The sequence below is a fragment of the Triticum aestivum genome, chromosome 6D (assembly GCF_018294505.1).
Source record: "Triticum aestivum cultivar Chinese Spring chromosome 6D, IWGSC CS RefSeq v2.1, whole genome shotgun sequence".
NCBI classification, from domain to species: domain Eukaryota; kingdom Viridiplantae; phylum Streptophyta; class Magnoliopsida; order Poales; family Poaceae; genus Triticum; species Triticum aestivum.
Genome location: NC_057811.1, coordinates 101,751,148 through 101,768,668, shown reverse-complemented (window position 1 = coordinate 101,768,668; position 17,521 = coordinate 101,751,148).

Here is a 17,521-nt window from a genome sequence, read left to right as displayed (position 1 = left end):
CAGCTGGTTCGGCGTGATTCTCCTATGAGATGAGATGGGCCCTCCTTGGGCTGCGGCGAGGAAGCCATGGTGCGTGCACGGGTCGAACCAACAACAGGCCGAACATATTTTGAAATCCTAAAACAATTTCCAAATTCATGAACCTTTTGAAATCCGGAAACAATTTTGAAATTTCTGGAATCAATCTTTTTGAAATTCTGAATATTTTCAAATTAAAAAGGAAAACACGAAAAAGGGGCACGAGGCGCCCGCACATGGGCCGGCGAAATCGTGCGCGATGGTGGGAGGGGGGGGGGTGTTTGCGCGTCACCCAGCATGTTGTGCGCTAAATAAGAGGACCCCTTCAATCAGTTCACAAGAAATTACAGAAAAACTTCACAAGAAATTACAGAAAAAAAAACACCAGGTTCAATGGAATCCTTGTGTGAGGTGCCAACTTTCCCATGAAACATCCCGAAATGGATGAGTTCCAGGCCTGACATCTTAGAGGCCCTTGTGCGAACATTGTATAATGGGCTCTCATAATAGAATCAATTTTTTTCTTTTAGTTAAGGACGAACATTGTTTGGAAATATTTAGATGTTAGCTCTTTTTTTCTTTTCTCGCAACTAGTTAATTACTTTTTTGGCAACATTGTTGAAAAAACAGGAGAGAACACTTGAATTCTCGAATCTTGATCTTGGAGTAAATAAGAAGAAATCCCACGCTCCATGATCTTGGAGTAAAAAAGAAGAAATCCCACACTCTAGCTATCCAATAATCCAAATTCAGTCAATGCGACAACCAGCAGAATTTACCTACCTATGATTCTTACAAAAAGGGAGGAGGCAGGTAGGTCAAACATCATTACATCCACTCATCATAACAAAAATAAATGGACAAGGATCAAATAATTGAAATCCAATAATTACATGAACGGGAAATGGCTTGGGTGCTTCGCATGAATTGTGCCTTGACTCCACGTCTCCATCACCTACCCTCTGATCCAATGGCTAAGACTATGGAAGGCCACACTATGGGTTGCTACTCTCGCGTTACTGCCAGGGGACCAGGGTGTATAGTTGGCTTGCCTCTGCCCGTCGAGGTCCCCGGGGCAATTTATAGGATTCAGGGAACCAAGGAAATCCATCGGAGTGTGATACTATTAGTGATACAACTAAAAAATCACTAAATAGCTTTGGGAGTTGGGGTCCTGACCTCTTAGGAACTCGAGGCAGTCAATTTTGCAAGAAGATGGAGACCAAGATACAAACGAGGGTGTGTTGCTAGGAGCGAGCAAAGGCGGAGGATTAAGGATTGTTGTTCATGGTGACTTGCTTCCTTCTTAATGGGTTAGTCTTGCATCTCTTGGTGTGGGCCCCTGCTCGAGTTGGGCCCTAGGCCATCACACTCATCGCCATGGCCCAGAGCTAGCCTTGGATAAACCAACTCAGCATGGTAATGAAAAAACAAGGAAGAACTCCAAAAGCAACAAATGTATTGTATCATTAGTCATCATTCCCATCGGAGCCGTCAAAACAAAATCTAGAAGTCATAAGATTTAACCAACGAAACAAATGTTTGCACTATTCTCTCAATATGGATTTTGTTTACTTTTTCGAAAAGGAAGGATCAACCTCTCAGCCTCCGCATCGTTTGCTAACAGTGGAGATCGAGTCCAAGAAATAAGTACATGCTTGATCCGCTGATAGAAGATCGACTAAACCAAGCTACGAACAACAACATGGAGCTAAAGAAAGTAGAGAATAGCATCAGCCAAGTGTTTTAAGTTGCACGAGCAGATTCAACTGAGAAATTAATACAAGCAGTTGTCGAAGATACATTGAATGAATCATCTTTAATGCCGCCACATGATCATCCAATTACCTGGCATTGCTGCCTAAGTTTTCATCAACCGCTCACAGTGGAGATCGAGTCTAAGAAAGAAGTATATGGTCGATCTAGAGGTGCATCAAGCAATTGAGTGTTTGTAGTTAAGTAGTGCAATTCACGTGGTCAATTCAACTAACTGCAATGGAAGTTCGAAAATCATGCTGAATACTCTTCTTTTTGGTTCTGCTAATAGTTAACTGTCTAGTTTTCAATCTATTTACTCTAGATAAAGTAAACACAAATCAAAGTGCTAACAAAGATAATCTTGGGAGGTGTACTACAAGTTTTATATAGTTTATATGCACGCTCTGAATTTCTGATGTCTCTCAAGCCCGAATGAAGGAACAAGAAAGGACACACTATGTAATATATATATTGTTGGAGATCGTTGCAGAAATTAAAAAAATTTCTACGCATCACCAAGAACAATCTATGGAGTCTTCTAGCAACGAGAGGGAAAAGAGTGCATCTACATACCCTTGTAGATCGCGCGCGGAAGCGTTCAAGAGAACGGGGTTGATGGAGTCGTACTCGTCGTGATCCAAATCACCGATGATCCTAGCGCTGAATGGACGGCACCTCCGCGTTCAACACGCGTACGGAGCGGGGACGTCTCCTCCTTCTTGATCCAGCAAGGGGGGAGGAGAAGTTGATGGAGATCCAGCAGCACGACGGCGTGGTGGTGGAAGTAGCGGGATCCCGGCAGGGCTTCGCCAAGCGCAAGCGGGGAGGAAGAGGTGTCACGGGAGGGAGGGAGGCGCCAGGGCTTGGGGTGCTGCTCCCATGCGCCTCCCCACTATATATAGGGGTGGAGGGGGCTGGTTTCTTGCCCTCCAAGTCCATTGGGCTGTTGGCAAAGGTGGGGGAAAGAAATCCCATCATTTCCCTTCCCCACCGATTGTTATCCCCCTTTTTTAGGGATCTTGATCTTATCCCTTCGGGATATGATCTTATTCCTTCTAAGGTGGGATCTTGGTGCGCCTTGACTAGGGGTGTGGGGCCTTGCCCCCACTACCCACGTTCATGTGGGTCCCCCATGCAGGTGGGCCCCACTTCAGAACCTTCTAGAACCTTCCCGATACAATACCGAAAAATCCCGAACATTTTCCGGTGGCCAAAATAGGACTTCCCATATATAAATCTTTACCTCCGGACCATTCCGGAACTCCTCGTGACGTCCGGGATCTCATCCGGGACTCCGAAAAACTTTCGGTTAACCGCATACTAATATCTCTACAACTCTAGCGTCACCGAACCTTAAGTGTGTAGACCCTACGGGTTCGGGAGACATGCAGACATGACCGAGACGACTCTCCGGTCAATAACCAACAGTGGGATCTGGATACCCATGTTGGCTCCCACATGTTCCACGATGATCTCATCGGATGAACCACGATGTCGAGGATTCAATCAATCCCGTATACAATTCCCTTTGTCAATCGGTACGTTACTTGCCCGAGATTCGATCGTCGTATCCCAATACCTTGTTCAATCTCGTTACCGGCAAGTCACTTTACTCGTACCGTAATGCATGATCCCGTGACCAAACACTTGGTCAGATTGAGCTCATTATGATGATGCATTACCGAGTGGGCCCAGAGATACCTCTCCGTCATACGGAGTGACAAATCCCAGTCTCGATTCGTGCCAACCCAACAGACACTTTCGGAGATACCCGTAGTGCACCTTTATAGCCACCCAGTTACGTTGTGACGTTTGGCACACCCAAAGCACTCCTATGGTATCCGGGAGTTGCACAATCTCATGGTCTAAGGAAATGATACTTGACATTTGGAAAAGCTCTAGGAGACGAACTACACGATCTTGTGCTATGCTTAGGATTGGGTCTTGTCCATCACATCATTCTCCTAATGATGTGATCCCGTTATCAATGACATCCAATGTCCATGGTCAGGAAACCGTAACCATCTATTGATCAACGAGCTAGTCAACTAGAGGCTCACTAGGGACATGTTGTGGTCTATGTATTCACATATGTATTACGGTTCCGGATAACACAATTATAGCATGAACAATAGGCAATTATCATGAACAAGGAAATATAATAATAACCATTTTATTATTGCCTCTAGGGCATATTTCCAACAGTCTCCCACTTGCACTAGAGTCAATAATCTAGTTCACATCGCCATGTGATTAACACTCATAGTCCACATCGCCATGTGACTACACCCAAAGAGTTTACTAGAGTCAATAATCTAGTTCACATCATCATGTGATTAAGACTCAATGAGTTCTAGGGTTTGATCATGTTCTGCTTGTGAGAGAGGTTTTAGTCAACGGGTCTGCAACATTCAGATCCGTGTGTACTTCGCAAATCTCTATTTCATATTGTAGATGTTGCTACTATGCTCCACTTGGAGCTATTCCAAATGGTTGCTCCATTATACGTATCCGGTTTGCTACTCAGAGTCATCCGGCTTGGTGTTAAAGCTTGCATCGACGTAACCCTTTACGCCGAATTCTTCATCACCTCCACAATCGAGAAAACATTTCCTTATTCCCAAGGACAATTTTGACCGCTGTCCAATGATCCACTCCTGGATCATTCTTATACCCCCTTGCCAGACACGTGGCAAGGCACATCGCAGTACACAGCATGGCATATCGTATAGAGCCGTGGTCGAGCTTTAAGTCTTAACTTCACACCTTACAACTCAGGCAAGAACTCCTTCTTTGACTGATCCATCTTGAACTCCTTCAAGATCATGTCAAGGTATGTGTTCTGTGAAAGTCTTATCAGGCGTCTTGATCTATCTCTATAGATCTTGATACCCAATATGTCAGCAATTTTTCCAAGGTCTTCCGTTGAAAAACTCCATTCAAACAACCCTTTTTGTTTTCCAGAAATTCTACATCATTTTCGATCAACAATATGTCATCCACATATACTTATCAGAAATGTTGTAGTGCTCCCACTCACTTTCTTGTAAATATAAGTTTCTTGCAAACTTTGTATAAACCCGAAAACTTTGATCACCTCATCAAAGCGTATGTTCCAACTCCGAGATGCTTGCTCCAGTCCATAGAGGGATAGCTGGAGCTTGCATACCTTTTAGCATTCTTAGGATCGACAAAAACTTTCTGGTTGTATCACATACAGCCTGGTTGTATCACATACAGCCTTTCCTCACGGAAACCGTCAAGGAAACTTTTGTTTTGACATCCATCTGCCAGATTTCGTAAATGAAAATTCAGCAACTGCTAACATAATTCTAACAGACTTTAGCATCGCTATGATTGAGAGAGTCTCATCATAGTCAACTCCTTGAACTTGTCGGAAACTTCTTTGAGACAAGTTGAGCTTCATAAATGGTGACATTACCATCAACGTCTGTCTTCTTCTTAAAGATCCTTTTATTCTGAATGGCTTGCCGATCATTGGGCAAGTCCACCAAAGTCCATACTTTGTTCTGATACATGGATCCTATCTCGGATTTCATGGCTCCTAGCCATTTGTTGGAATCTGGGCCCACCATCGCTTCTCCATAGCTCATAGGTTCATCATTGTCCAACAACATGACCTTTAAGACAGGGTGACCACTCAGAAGTTGTATACACCCTTGTCGACCTACGAGGTTTGATAGTAACTTGATCTGAAGCTCCATGATCATCATCATTAGCTTTCTCTTCAACTGAGGCAAGTGCCACAGAAACATCTTTCTGTGCTGCGCTACTCTCTGATTGAAGTGAAGGTTCAACAACCTCATCAAGTTCTATCTTCCTCCCACTCAATTCTTTCGAGAGAAACTCTTTCTCGACAAAGGACCTGTGCATAGCGACAAACAATTTGCCCTCAGATCTGAGATAGAAGGTATACCCAATCGTCTTGTTTGGGTATTCTATGAAGACACAATTTTCCGCTTTGGGTTCGAGCTTTTCTGGCCGAAGCCTATCGACATAAGCATCGTAGCCCCAAACCTTAAGAAACAACAACTTAGGTTTCTTGCCAAACCATAGTTCATACGGTGTCGTCTCCACGGACTTAGATGGTGCCCTATTTAAAGTGAATGTAGCTGTCTCTAATGCATAACCCCAAAACGATAGCGGTAGATCGGTAAGAGATATCATAGATCGCACCATAACCAATAGGGTGCGACTACGACGCTCGGACACACCATTACGCTATGGTGTTCCAGGTGGCGTCAACTGTGAAACGATTCCACCTTGTCTTTAGTGATTGCCAAACTCACAACTCAGATACTTTTCCCTTGATCAGATCGCAGGAACTTGATCTTCTTGTTATGATGATTCTCAACTTCACTCTGAAATTGCTTGAACTTTTCAAACGTTTCAGACTTATGCTTCATTAAGTAAATGTACCCATATCTACTCAATTCATTGGTGAAGGTGAGAAAATAACGATATCCACCACACACGTCAACACTCATCGGATCACACACATCAGCATGTATGATTTCCAACAAGTCACTTGCCCGTTCCATTGTTCCAGAAAACGGGGTTTTAGTCATCTTGCCAATGAGGCATGGCTCGCATGTGTCAAGTGATTCAAAATCAAGTGACTCCAAAACTCCATCGGCATGGAGGTTCTTCATGCGCTTTACACCAATATGACCTTAAGCGGCAGTGCCACAAAAGTGGTACTATCATTATCAACTCTACATCTTTTGGCATCAATGTTATGAACATGTGTATCACCATGATCGAGATTCAATAAACCATTCACATGGGGTGCATGACCATAGAAGGTGTTATTCATGTAAACAGAATAACCATTATTCTCTGACTTAAATGGATAACCGCATTGCAATAAACATGATCTAATCATGTTCATGCTCAACGCAGACACCAATGCAAACAACATTTATCTAGGTTCAACACTAATCTCGAAGGTAGAGGGAGCGTGCGATGGTGATCACATCAACCTTGGAAACACTTCCAACACGCATCGTCACCTCGCCCCTAGCTAGTCTCCGTTTATTCCGTAGCTTTTGTTTCGAGTTACCAATCTTAGCAACTGAACCGGTATCTAATACCCATGTGCTACTAGGAGTACTAGTAAGGTACACATCAATAACACATATATCAAATATACTTTTGTTGAAGTTGCCAGCCTTCTTATCTACCAAGTATTTGAGGCAGTTCCGCTACCAGTGACAGTTCCCCTAATAGAAGCACTTCGTCTCGGGTTTGGGTTCTTGGGTTTCTTCATTGGAGCGGCAACTGGCTTGCCATTCATGAAGTTTCCCTACTTGCCCTTTCCCTTCTTTGAAACTAGTGGTCTTGTTAACCATCAACACTTGATGCTCCTTCTTCATTTCTACTTCCGCGGCCTACCGCGAACTGCTCCGGGATCATCTCCATCCCCTGCATGTTATAGTTCATCACGAAGTTCTAGTAGCTTGGTGATAGCGACTGGAGAACTTTGTCAATCAATCTCTTATCTGGAAGATTAACTCCCACTTGATTCAAGCGATTGAAGTACCCAGACATTCTAAGCACATGCTCACTGGCTGAGCTATTCTCCTCCATCTTGTAGGCAAAGATCTTGTCAGAGGTCTCAAACCTCTCAACATGGGTATGAGCCTGAAATACCAATTTCAGCTCTTGGAATATCTCATATGTTCCATGGTGTTCAAAACGCTTTTGGAGCCCCGACTCTAAGCCGTAAAGGATGGCGCACTAAACTATCAAGTAGTCATCAGAACGTGTCTGCCAGATGTTCACAACATCCACAGACGACGCTAGAGGGGTTGGCACACCGAGCGGTGCATCAAGGACAGAAGCCTTCTGTGTAGCAGTGAGGACAATCCTCAGACTACGGCCCTAGTCCGCACAATTGCTCACAATAACTTTCAACTTAGTCTTTCTCTAGGAACGTATTAAAATAGGGAGCTTAAGCACGAGCTATTGATCTGCAACTTAATTTGCAAAGACAATTTAGACTATGTTCATGACAATGAGTTCAATTAATCAAATTATTTAAAGAACTCCCACTTAGATAGACATCCCTCTAGTCATCTAAGTGATACATGATCCGAATCGACTAGGCCATGTCCGATCATCACGTGAGACGGACTAGTCATCAACGGTGAACATCTCCATGTTGATCGCATCTACTATACGACTCATGTTCGACCTTTCGATCTCTTGTGTTCCGAGGCCATGTCTGTACATGCTAGGCTCGTCAAGTCAACCTAAGTGTTTCGCATGTGTTCCGAGGCCATGTCTGTACATGCTAGGCTCGTCAACACCCGTTGTATGCGAACGTTAGAATCTATCACACCCGATCTTCACGTGGTGCTTCGAAACAACGTACCTTCGCAACGGTGCACAGTTAGGGGGAACACATTTCTTGAAATTTTAGTGAGGGATCATCTTATTTATGCTACCATCGTTCTAAGCAAATAAGATGAAAACATGACAGACATCACATGCAAATCATAAAGTGACATGATATGGCCAATATCATCTTGCGCCTTTTGATCTCCATCTTCGAGGCACGACATGATCACCTTCGTCACCGGCATGACACCATGATCTCCATCATCATGATCTCCATCATCGTGTCTTCATGAAGTTGTCTCGCCAACTATTACTTCTACTACTATGGCTAACGGTTAGCAATAAAGTAAAGTAATTACATGGCGTTTTCCTTGACACGCAGGTCACACAATAAATAAGACAACTCCTATGGCTCCTGCCGGTTGTCATACTCATCGACATGCAAGTCGTGATTCCTATTACAAGAACCTGATCAATCTCATACATCAGATATATCATTCATCACATCCTTTTGGCCATATCACATCACATAGCATACCCTGCAAAAACAAGTTAGACGTCCTCTAATTGTTGTTGCATGTTTTACGTGGCTGCTATGGGTTTCTAGCAAGAACGTTTCTTACCTACGCAAAAGCCACAACGGTGATATGCCAATTGCTATTTACCCTTCATAAGGACCCTTTTCATCGAATCCGATCCGACTAAAGTGGGAGAGACAGACACCCGCTAGCCACCTTATGCATCAAGTGCATGTCAGTCGGTGGAACCTGTCTCACGTAAGAGTACGTGTAAGGTCGGTCCGGGCCGCTTCATCCCACAATGCCGCCGAATCAAGATAAGACTAGTAACGGTAAGCAAATTGAACAAATCGTCGCCCACAACTACTTTGTGTTCTACTCATGCATAGAATCTACACATAAACCTGGCTCATGATGCCACTGTTGGGGATCGTAGCAGAAATTTAAAATTTTCTATGTATCACCAAGATCAATCTATGGAGTCATATAGCAACGAGAGAGAGGGGAGTGCATCTACATACCCTTGTAGATCGCGCACGGAGGTGTTCAAGAGAACGGGGTTGATGGAGTCGTACTCGTCGTGATCCAAATCACCGATGATCCTAGCGCCGAACGGACGGCACCTCCGCGTTCAACACACGTACGGAGCGGGGACGTCTCTTCCTTCTTGATCCAGCAAGGGGGGAGGAGAAGTTGATGGAGATCCAGCAGCACGACGGCGTGGTGGTGGAAGTAGCGGGATCCCGGCAGGGCTTCGCCAAGCGCAAGCGGGGAGGAAGAGGTGTCACGGGAGGGAGGGAGGCGCCAGGGCTTGGGGTGCTGCTCCCATGCGCCTCCCCACTATATATAGGGGTGGAGGGGGCTGGTTTCTTGCCCTCCAAGTCCATTGGGGCGTTGGAAAAGGCGGGGGAAAGAAATCCCATCATTTCCCTTCCCCACCGATTGTTATCCCCCTTTTTTAGGGATCTTGATCTTATCCCTTCGGGATATGATCTTATTCCTTCTAAGGTGGGATCTTGGTGTGCCTTGACCAGGGGTGTGGGGCCTTGCCCCCACTACCCACATTCATGTGGGTCCCCCCATGCAGGTGGGCCCCACTTCGGAACCTTCTAGAACCTTCCCGGTACAATACCGAAAAATCCCGAACATTTTCCGGTGGCCAAAATAGGACTTCCCATATATAAATCTTTACCTCCGGACCATTCTGGAACTCCTCGTGACATCCGGGATCTCATCCGGGACTCCGAACAACTTTCGGTTAACCACATACTAATATCTCTACAACTCTAGCGTCACCAAACCTTAAGTGTGTAGACCCTACGGGTTCGGGAGACATGCAGACATGACCGAGACGACTCTCCGGTAAATAACCAACAGCGGGATCTGGATACCCATGTTGGCTCCCGCATGTTCCACGATGATCTCATCGGATGAACCACGATGTCGAGGATTCAATCAATCCCGTATACAATTCCCTTTGTCTATCGGTACGATACTTGCCCGAGATTCGATCGTCGGTATCCCGATACCTTGTTCAATCTCGTTACCGGCAAGTCACTTTACTCGTTCCGTAATGCATGATCCCGTGACTAACTACTTAGTCACATTGAGATCATTATGATGATGCACTACCGAGTGGGCCCAGAGATACCTCTCCGTCATACGGAGTGACAAATCCCAGTCTCGATTCGTGTCAACCCAACAGACACTTTCGGAGATACCTGTAGTGCACCTTTATAGCCACCCAGTTACGTTGTGACGTTTGGTACATCCAAAGCACTCCTACGGTATCCGGGAGTTACACAATCTCATGGTCTAAGGAAATGATACTTGACATTAGAAAAGCTCTAGCAGACGAACTACACGATCTTGTGCTATGCTTAGGATTGGGTCTTGTCCATCAGATCATTCTCCTAATGATGTGATCTCGTTATCAACGACATCCAATGTCCATGGTCAGGAAACTGTAACCATCTATTAATCAACGAGCTAGTCAACTAGAGGCTCACTAGGGACATGTTGTGGTCTATGTATTCACACATGTATTACGGTTTCCGGATAACACAATTATAGCATGAACAATAGACAATTGTCATGAACAAGGAAATATAATAATAACCATTTTATTATGGCCTCTAGGGCATATTTCCAACATAGTGCACCATGCTTTACGGCTTAGAACTGGGACTTCAAAAATGCTTTGAACACCACGAAGCATATAAGATGTTCCACGAGCTGAAATTGATATTTCAGACTCATGCCCGAGTCGAGAGGTATGAGACCTCTGACAAGTACTTTGCCTACAAGATGGAGGAGAATAGCTCAACCAGTGAGAATGTGCTCAGATTGTCTAAGTACTACAATCGCTTGAATCAAGTGGGAGTTAATCTTCCAGATAAAATAGTGATTGACAGAGTTCTCTAGTCACTATCACCAAGTTACTGGAACTTCGTGATGAACTATAATATGCAAGGGATGACGAAAACGATTGCCGAGCTCTTGGTGATGCTGAAATCGACGAAGGTAGAAATCAAGAAATGCATCAAATGTTGATGGTTGACAAAACCACTAGTTTAATGTAAAAGGGCAAAGGAAAGAAAGGGAACTTCAAGAAGAATGGCAAGCAAGTTGCCACTCCCATGAAGAAGCCCAAAGATAGACCCAAACCTGAAACTGAGTGCTTCTACTTCAAAGAAAATGGTCACTGGAAGTGGAACTGCCCTTGATACTTGGTGGATAAGAAGGATGGCAAAGTGAACAAAGGTATATTTGATATACATGTTATTGATGTATAGTTTACTAGTGTTTATAGCAACCCCTCAGTATTTAATACTGGTTCAGTTGCCAAGAGTAGTAACTCGAAACGGGAGTTGCAAAATAAACAGAGACTAGTTAAGGGCAAGGTGATGATGTGAGTTGGAAGTGATTCCAAGGTTGATAAGATCACCATCACACACTCCCTTTACCTTCGGGATTAGTGTTGAACCTAAAATAAATGTTATTTGGTGTTTACGTTGAGCATAAATATGATTGGATCATGTTTATTGGAATACGGTTATTCATTTAAGTCAAAGGATAATTGTTGTTCTATTTACATGAATAATACCTTCTATGGTCATACACTCAATATAAATGGTTTATTGAATCTCGATCGTAGTGATACACATATTCATAATATTGAAGCCAAAAGGTGCAAAGTTAATAATGATAGTGCAACTTATATGTGGCACTACCGTTTAGGTCATATTGGTGTAAAGCGCACGAAGAAACTCCATGCGGGTGGACTTGTGGAATCACTTGATGCTTGCGAACCATGCCTCACGGGCAAGATGACTAAGACTCCGTTCTCCGGAACAATGGAGCGAGAAACTGACTTATTGGAAATAATACATACTGATGTATGCGATCGGATAGGTGTTGAGGCTCGCGGCGGGTATCGTTATTTTCTGACCTTCACAGATGATTTGAGTAGATATGGGTATATCTACTTGATCAAACATAAGTCTGAAACATTTGAAAAGTTCAAAGAATTTCTGAGTGAAGTGGAAAATCATCGTAACAAGAAAATAAAGTTTCTACGATCTGATCGCGGAGACGAATATTTGAGTTACGAGTTTGTTCTTCATTTGAAACAATGTGGAATAGTTTCGCAACTCATGCCACCTGGAACACCACAACGTAATGGTGTGTCCGAACGTCATAACCGTACTTTATTAGATATCATGGGATCTATGATGTCTCTTACCGATTTATCACTATCATTTTGGGGTTATGCATTGGAGACAGCTGCATTCACGTTAAATAGGGCACCATGTAAATCCGTTGAGATGACACCATATGAACTGTGGTTTGGCAAGAAACCTAAGCTGTCGTTTCTTAAAGAGGGCTGCGATGCTTATGTAAAAAAGTTTCAACCTGATAAGCTCGAACCCAAATCGGACAAATGCGTCTTCACACTACAAAAAAAAGACACTTCCATGATGATACGTGTTTGTCACAATAGGTCAAGTTTTCTGTCATGCATGTACATGCATGACGCTTTTATGATAGAATCAAGATAGTCATAGCTGTGATGTCGTAGAAGTGTTCCATGACATTACCAAAATTATCATCACAGAAGTGTTCACTTCCATGACGATAAATGTCGCATCATGGAAGTGCTTCCTTCAAGGGTGACCGACACGTGGCATCGACCGTTACGGGTCTCCGTTAAGCTATCGGGTCCGGTTTTGGATCCGATAACCCGTTAACAGCCATGACCAATGAAGATTTTCCACGTGTAAAATTTTCATTGGTAGACGGAACCACGTGTCAGCTCCGCGTTGGCACAGGTGTTACTCATCCAATGGGCGAGATGCGCCTATGATATGTCGACACGTGGACCGGCCCAACAGTGGCCCATTCAGGTTAAAAGGCTGGGCCTGTCAAAATAAGCGGGCCGGCCCATTACCTGCCTACTTGAGTCAAGCCCATTTACAAGCACGGCCCATACAAGTTACACAGAATCGGCCCATCAAAGGCCCATTATACATTTGACAATTTCCAACCCATCGTCAGTTTTAGCCCGTTAACAGCCTGCTATGTCTTTGGGCCCAATTGCGGCCCGAGCTTCTTTCGGCCTGTTAGCGGCCCATCGTCAGTTCCAGCCCGTTAACGGCCCGGAACGTCTTTCAACCTTTTCTCGGCCCATTCTGCAGTTGGGGCAATTGTAGCCCGCTGTGACTTTAGGCCTATAATCGGCCCATTCGGTAAATGGGCCAACTCCTTGCCCATTTTGTCTCTCGGCCGGTTAACGGCCCACACAACAGTTGGGCCTTTGACTTTAGGTCCATAGGGGCCCATGTTCTGCAGGGCATCATTTCAGCCCAGCGAGACTTTCAGCTTGTTAAAAGCCTAGTTTGCAAATTGGGCCTCCTATGCCCCATAACACTTTCGGCATCTTACTTGCCCATAAATTAAAAGGGCCGAGACAAAATTGACATCTATTTCGGCCTGCTAGAGGCCCGCGGGCCATTTCCATTTATACAGCCCTATCGAGCTTTTGGCCTTTTAACGGCCTGCTAAGAGCCGTTGTTACAGTGGGCCACATCTTTTGGGATCCACTTAATATTATTTTGACCAACCCAATTAAGTCCCACTTTGACTACACATGTTTGTTCGTTTGAATGGCGTCCAGGAAATGTTTGGGCGTGTGGGCCCCCGTTTCAACGATATAGCATATTCAAGAATTATCCTACTCTATACTATCGCCTCTAAAAACATACACTATACAATAAAAAGAATAAGGCATAGAAACGTAGAATAATCCTACACTATATAATAAAGAAATTACAACCGAATATACCCAGTGGGCATTATAGTTCGGCACTAGTGATAATAAAGCGTACACAAACAACAAATTACATACACTGGACAAATAAAGCTCATACATCATGGACACGCATCAACAGAACTTACCATTTGAACTATAGTCTCTTCCGAAAATAGGATTGGCCGGATTCAGATAGCACAAATTTTAGTCTGCAAAATCTCCAATTCCTTCGTGGTTACCTTAGTGTGTTGTTTCATTTTTTGACTCCTGCATCTAATACCTGCATGTCCAGTCTCAACTTGTTGATTGTACGTTGAGAATCATGTACACGTTGTCTTGCCACCTCTAGTTGATGCTCGAGAATATTAGCACATTCTAATTCCAATCCATAATCATTTGGTAACGGCCATGCCGCACTGCTCGCAGATCTTTGTGTTGATGTCACTTCATCCTGAAATGTTTCTGTAAGTACACATGACTAGGGCAAAAATATAGTTACAACAGTGAAGCGCGCAAGACAGACTATTTTGTACATGGCAAAATAGGAATAACAATAATGTTACATGTCATGAAGCATAAGCAGGTGATATTTTAAAAATTATAAAAATGGTAGTCAGTGCAACGTGCATACAGAAATCTCTCTTAGCTCACCAGAGGAGCATGATGTTGGGGCCAAATCCAAAACACAGACAAGTTACAAATTTAGACAGCATGTTGCGTATAAGTAAGCAAGTAGTTGGCCATTCTGTAGCTCAATTAAAGTCTTAGGGAGTATAATGAACAGCAGAGGGATTCATACAAACCTACTACAGCAAGCAAAGCTATGCAATCATTAGCCTAGTATAAACTAGATTGTGAGCCTCATGCAGTAATAGTTGGTTAATAGACTTCAAAGCTTCAGGCACACTTCGCCAGAGTAATTAAATGGTAAGGCATTTAATTATGTCAACTAATAGTTATACAAGTACGCAACATCAGGCATCATTGTTTGGGCATCTCATTAACCGAGGACAAATAAAGCAATTGAGAAGAGCAAATTAACTATGCCTGAAACAAACAAGGAATTGAACTATTGAGTTGGATACAATGACTTACCTTAACTGGTTGAAGAGGCTTAGCACTGCTCCTACTTCTCTTGCAAGGATCCTTCCTAACATCTTGTACTTGGAAATCCTCAATCTTATCTTCATTGCACCCCCTCTGCAAGGTGACACAAATTAGTTACTCGTCTCCTTGGAAGATAAATATATGCATACTTTCCAGTCTGTGAACAACACAAAAGGATGAGATTATAACAAAACAACACCACATTATGAAACATGCCACATCTCTTGCACTTGCACACAATGAAATGAGCATTTACTATGTGTGCACTATGTAAAAACTAGGCATACCTTCGAACTGGATCTCCAGGTACTCTTGGAGAGACTACTTTAGTGTACAGCCAAACCTTTATGTCACCTATGAGTTAGACAAGCCCCCACTACAGCAGCCCTTACACTACAGGAAACAGGTAATTTGCCCTCTGTGGATCACAGACGGCAAAGACCTAAATCCAGACGGCAAAGATTTTGTCGTCAGGAAGCAGACGACAAACTCAGACGGCAAAGATAAGTCGGCAAAGAATACTTTGCCGTCAGCTTTTCATCAGGAAGACGGCAGACTTTGCCGTCTGCCAATCCCAATAACACACGTCAAAGCAATATCTTTGCTGTTAGCCGAAACACAATCTTTGCCGTCAGCTGATCTAATTTACAGACGACAAAGATTTTTTAATTTTAAAAAAATCACAAGACATTTTCTAAAACATTTATCATGGCATTCTTCATAGATCAATTTACACGACAAGTCTATTACAATTGGTTCGCAGAACACCTGACCATCAAAAATTGGCAGCTACAACATTGTTTGTATATCAATTTACAGAATTCAACATCAATATTTTCGATAATCAATATATACATTCATGCTACAGAGAAAAAGGGCCAAGAAACTCTGCAGGCCGCACCGGGCACGGGGCAGCGCCCGTCAGTAGCCGCTCGGTGTCCTGCACCCGATGGAGACGAGCTGCAGTGGCCCTCCGCGCCTGGCGCTGCTCCCTGCGACGGCCGGTAGGCGAGTGAGGAGGGCTCCGGCAGTCGGACAGCATGGGCGGAGGCGGGCACACGTGGCGGAGGGGGGCGGCGCTCGGTGGCGCGGGCGGAGGCAAGCTCCGGCGGGCGGCGCCCGGTGGCCCGGGCGGAGGCAAGCTCCGGCGGGTGGACACGGGTGGAGGCGGTGGCGCCCGATGGCGCGGGCGGACGTGGGGGCGCTGTACCTCCTTGTCCTCCTGGCCGTCGACATCGTCGTTGGAGAGCGCCGCTTCGGTTGGCCTTGGCCAGCGCGGCGTCGAGGAGCGCCCTCATTCTGGCGAGGGGACGCCGCGGGGTCCAGCAAGGGGACGAGGCGGGGTCCAGCGAGGGGATGTGGCGTCGGTGTCCAGCGAGGCAAAGGAGTAGTGGTGGTGGTGCGGTGGGGATGGAGAGAAGGGAGGCAGGAGAAGGGATCGAGCAACGGTGGATGGGTGGGGATTTTTGTGGATGGGGCGTGGGTGGGGTCTCGGGAGGGTGGGCTACGTGGGTTGGTTGATGGGACGTCGGTGGGGTTGGGCGTGGGTGGTGCCATGGTGGGGGACTGCGTGGTTGGTAGGGGCTGCCACATCATCGATCCATGTGATCGATCCGTGTGATGTGTTTCTTCTTTGCCGTCTGCGTTTTGTTCTACAGACGGTAAATGGCACACTTTGCCGTCTGTAATAAAAAATGTAGACGACAAAGTTTTTGCCATCTGTATTTTTTATTACAGACGGCAAAGTATACTCTTTTCCGTCTGTAAAAAAAAGACAGACGGCAAAGACTCTTTGCCGTCTATAATAAAAAATGCAGACGGCAAAATATTTTTTTGCTGTCAGTCATTCTTTGCCATCAGCAGTTGACGGCAAACGTGCTCTTTGCCGTCTGACCCGACGAAAAGCTGACGGCAAAGATGCCTACTGACGGCAAACTAGTTGTTTCCTGTAGTGTTAGTGTTTAAATCGTTGACAAACTCTGTTAGAGTGTTAAGTCAAGAACAACAAGTAATCAAAGCAAACAGTTCTGGTATGGCTGGTTGATGAAAACAAGCAATTGAACAGTTGTATCAAGGAAAGAAGCAAAGAAGGAGGCTTAAAGACGATCACTTGACTGACCAGATTTAAGGGGCATTTAAACATCATGTGCAACGTATGAACTAACATAAACATTGCATATTCCAGATTCTACAATGGAATGCACATTTATTAGGTTATGCCATGTATGATGATGCCTAAATGTACACTATAGCAGGCAGGACTGATTCATCTCCTCTCCCCTTTCCCTCTACCTCGATCCCCTGCCTGCAGCGCTAGGGTTCCTCCAGCGAGCCATCGCCACTGGTCCCATCTGGCCTGGTCCTCGACGATGCTCTGTCCAGCTAGGCTACATGGCCGGCGGGTAGGGCTAAATCTCCCCGGCTGCTCCTCCGTCTGGCGCCGCCC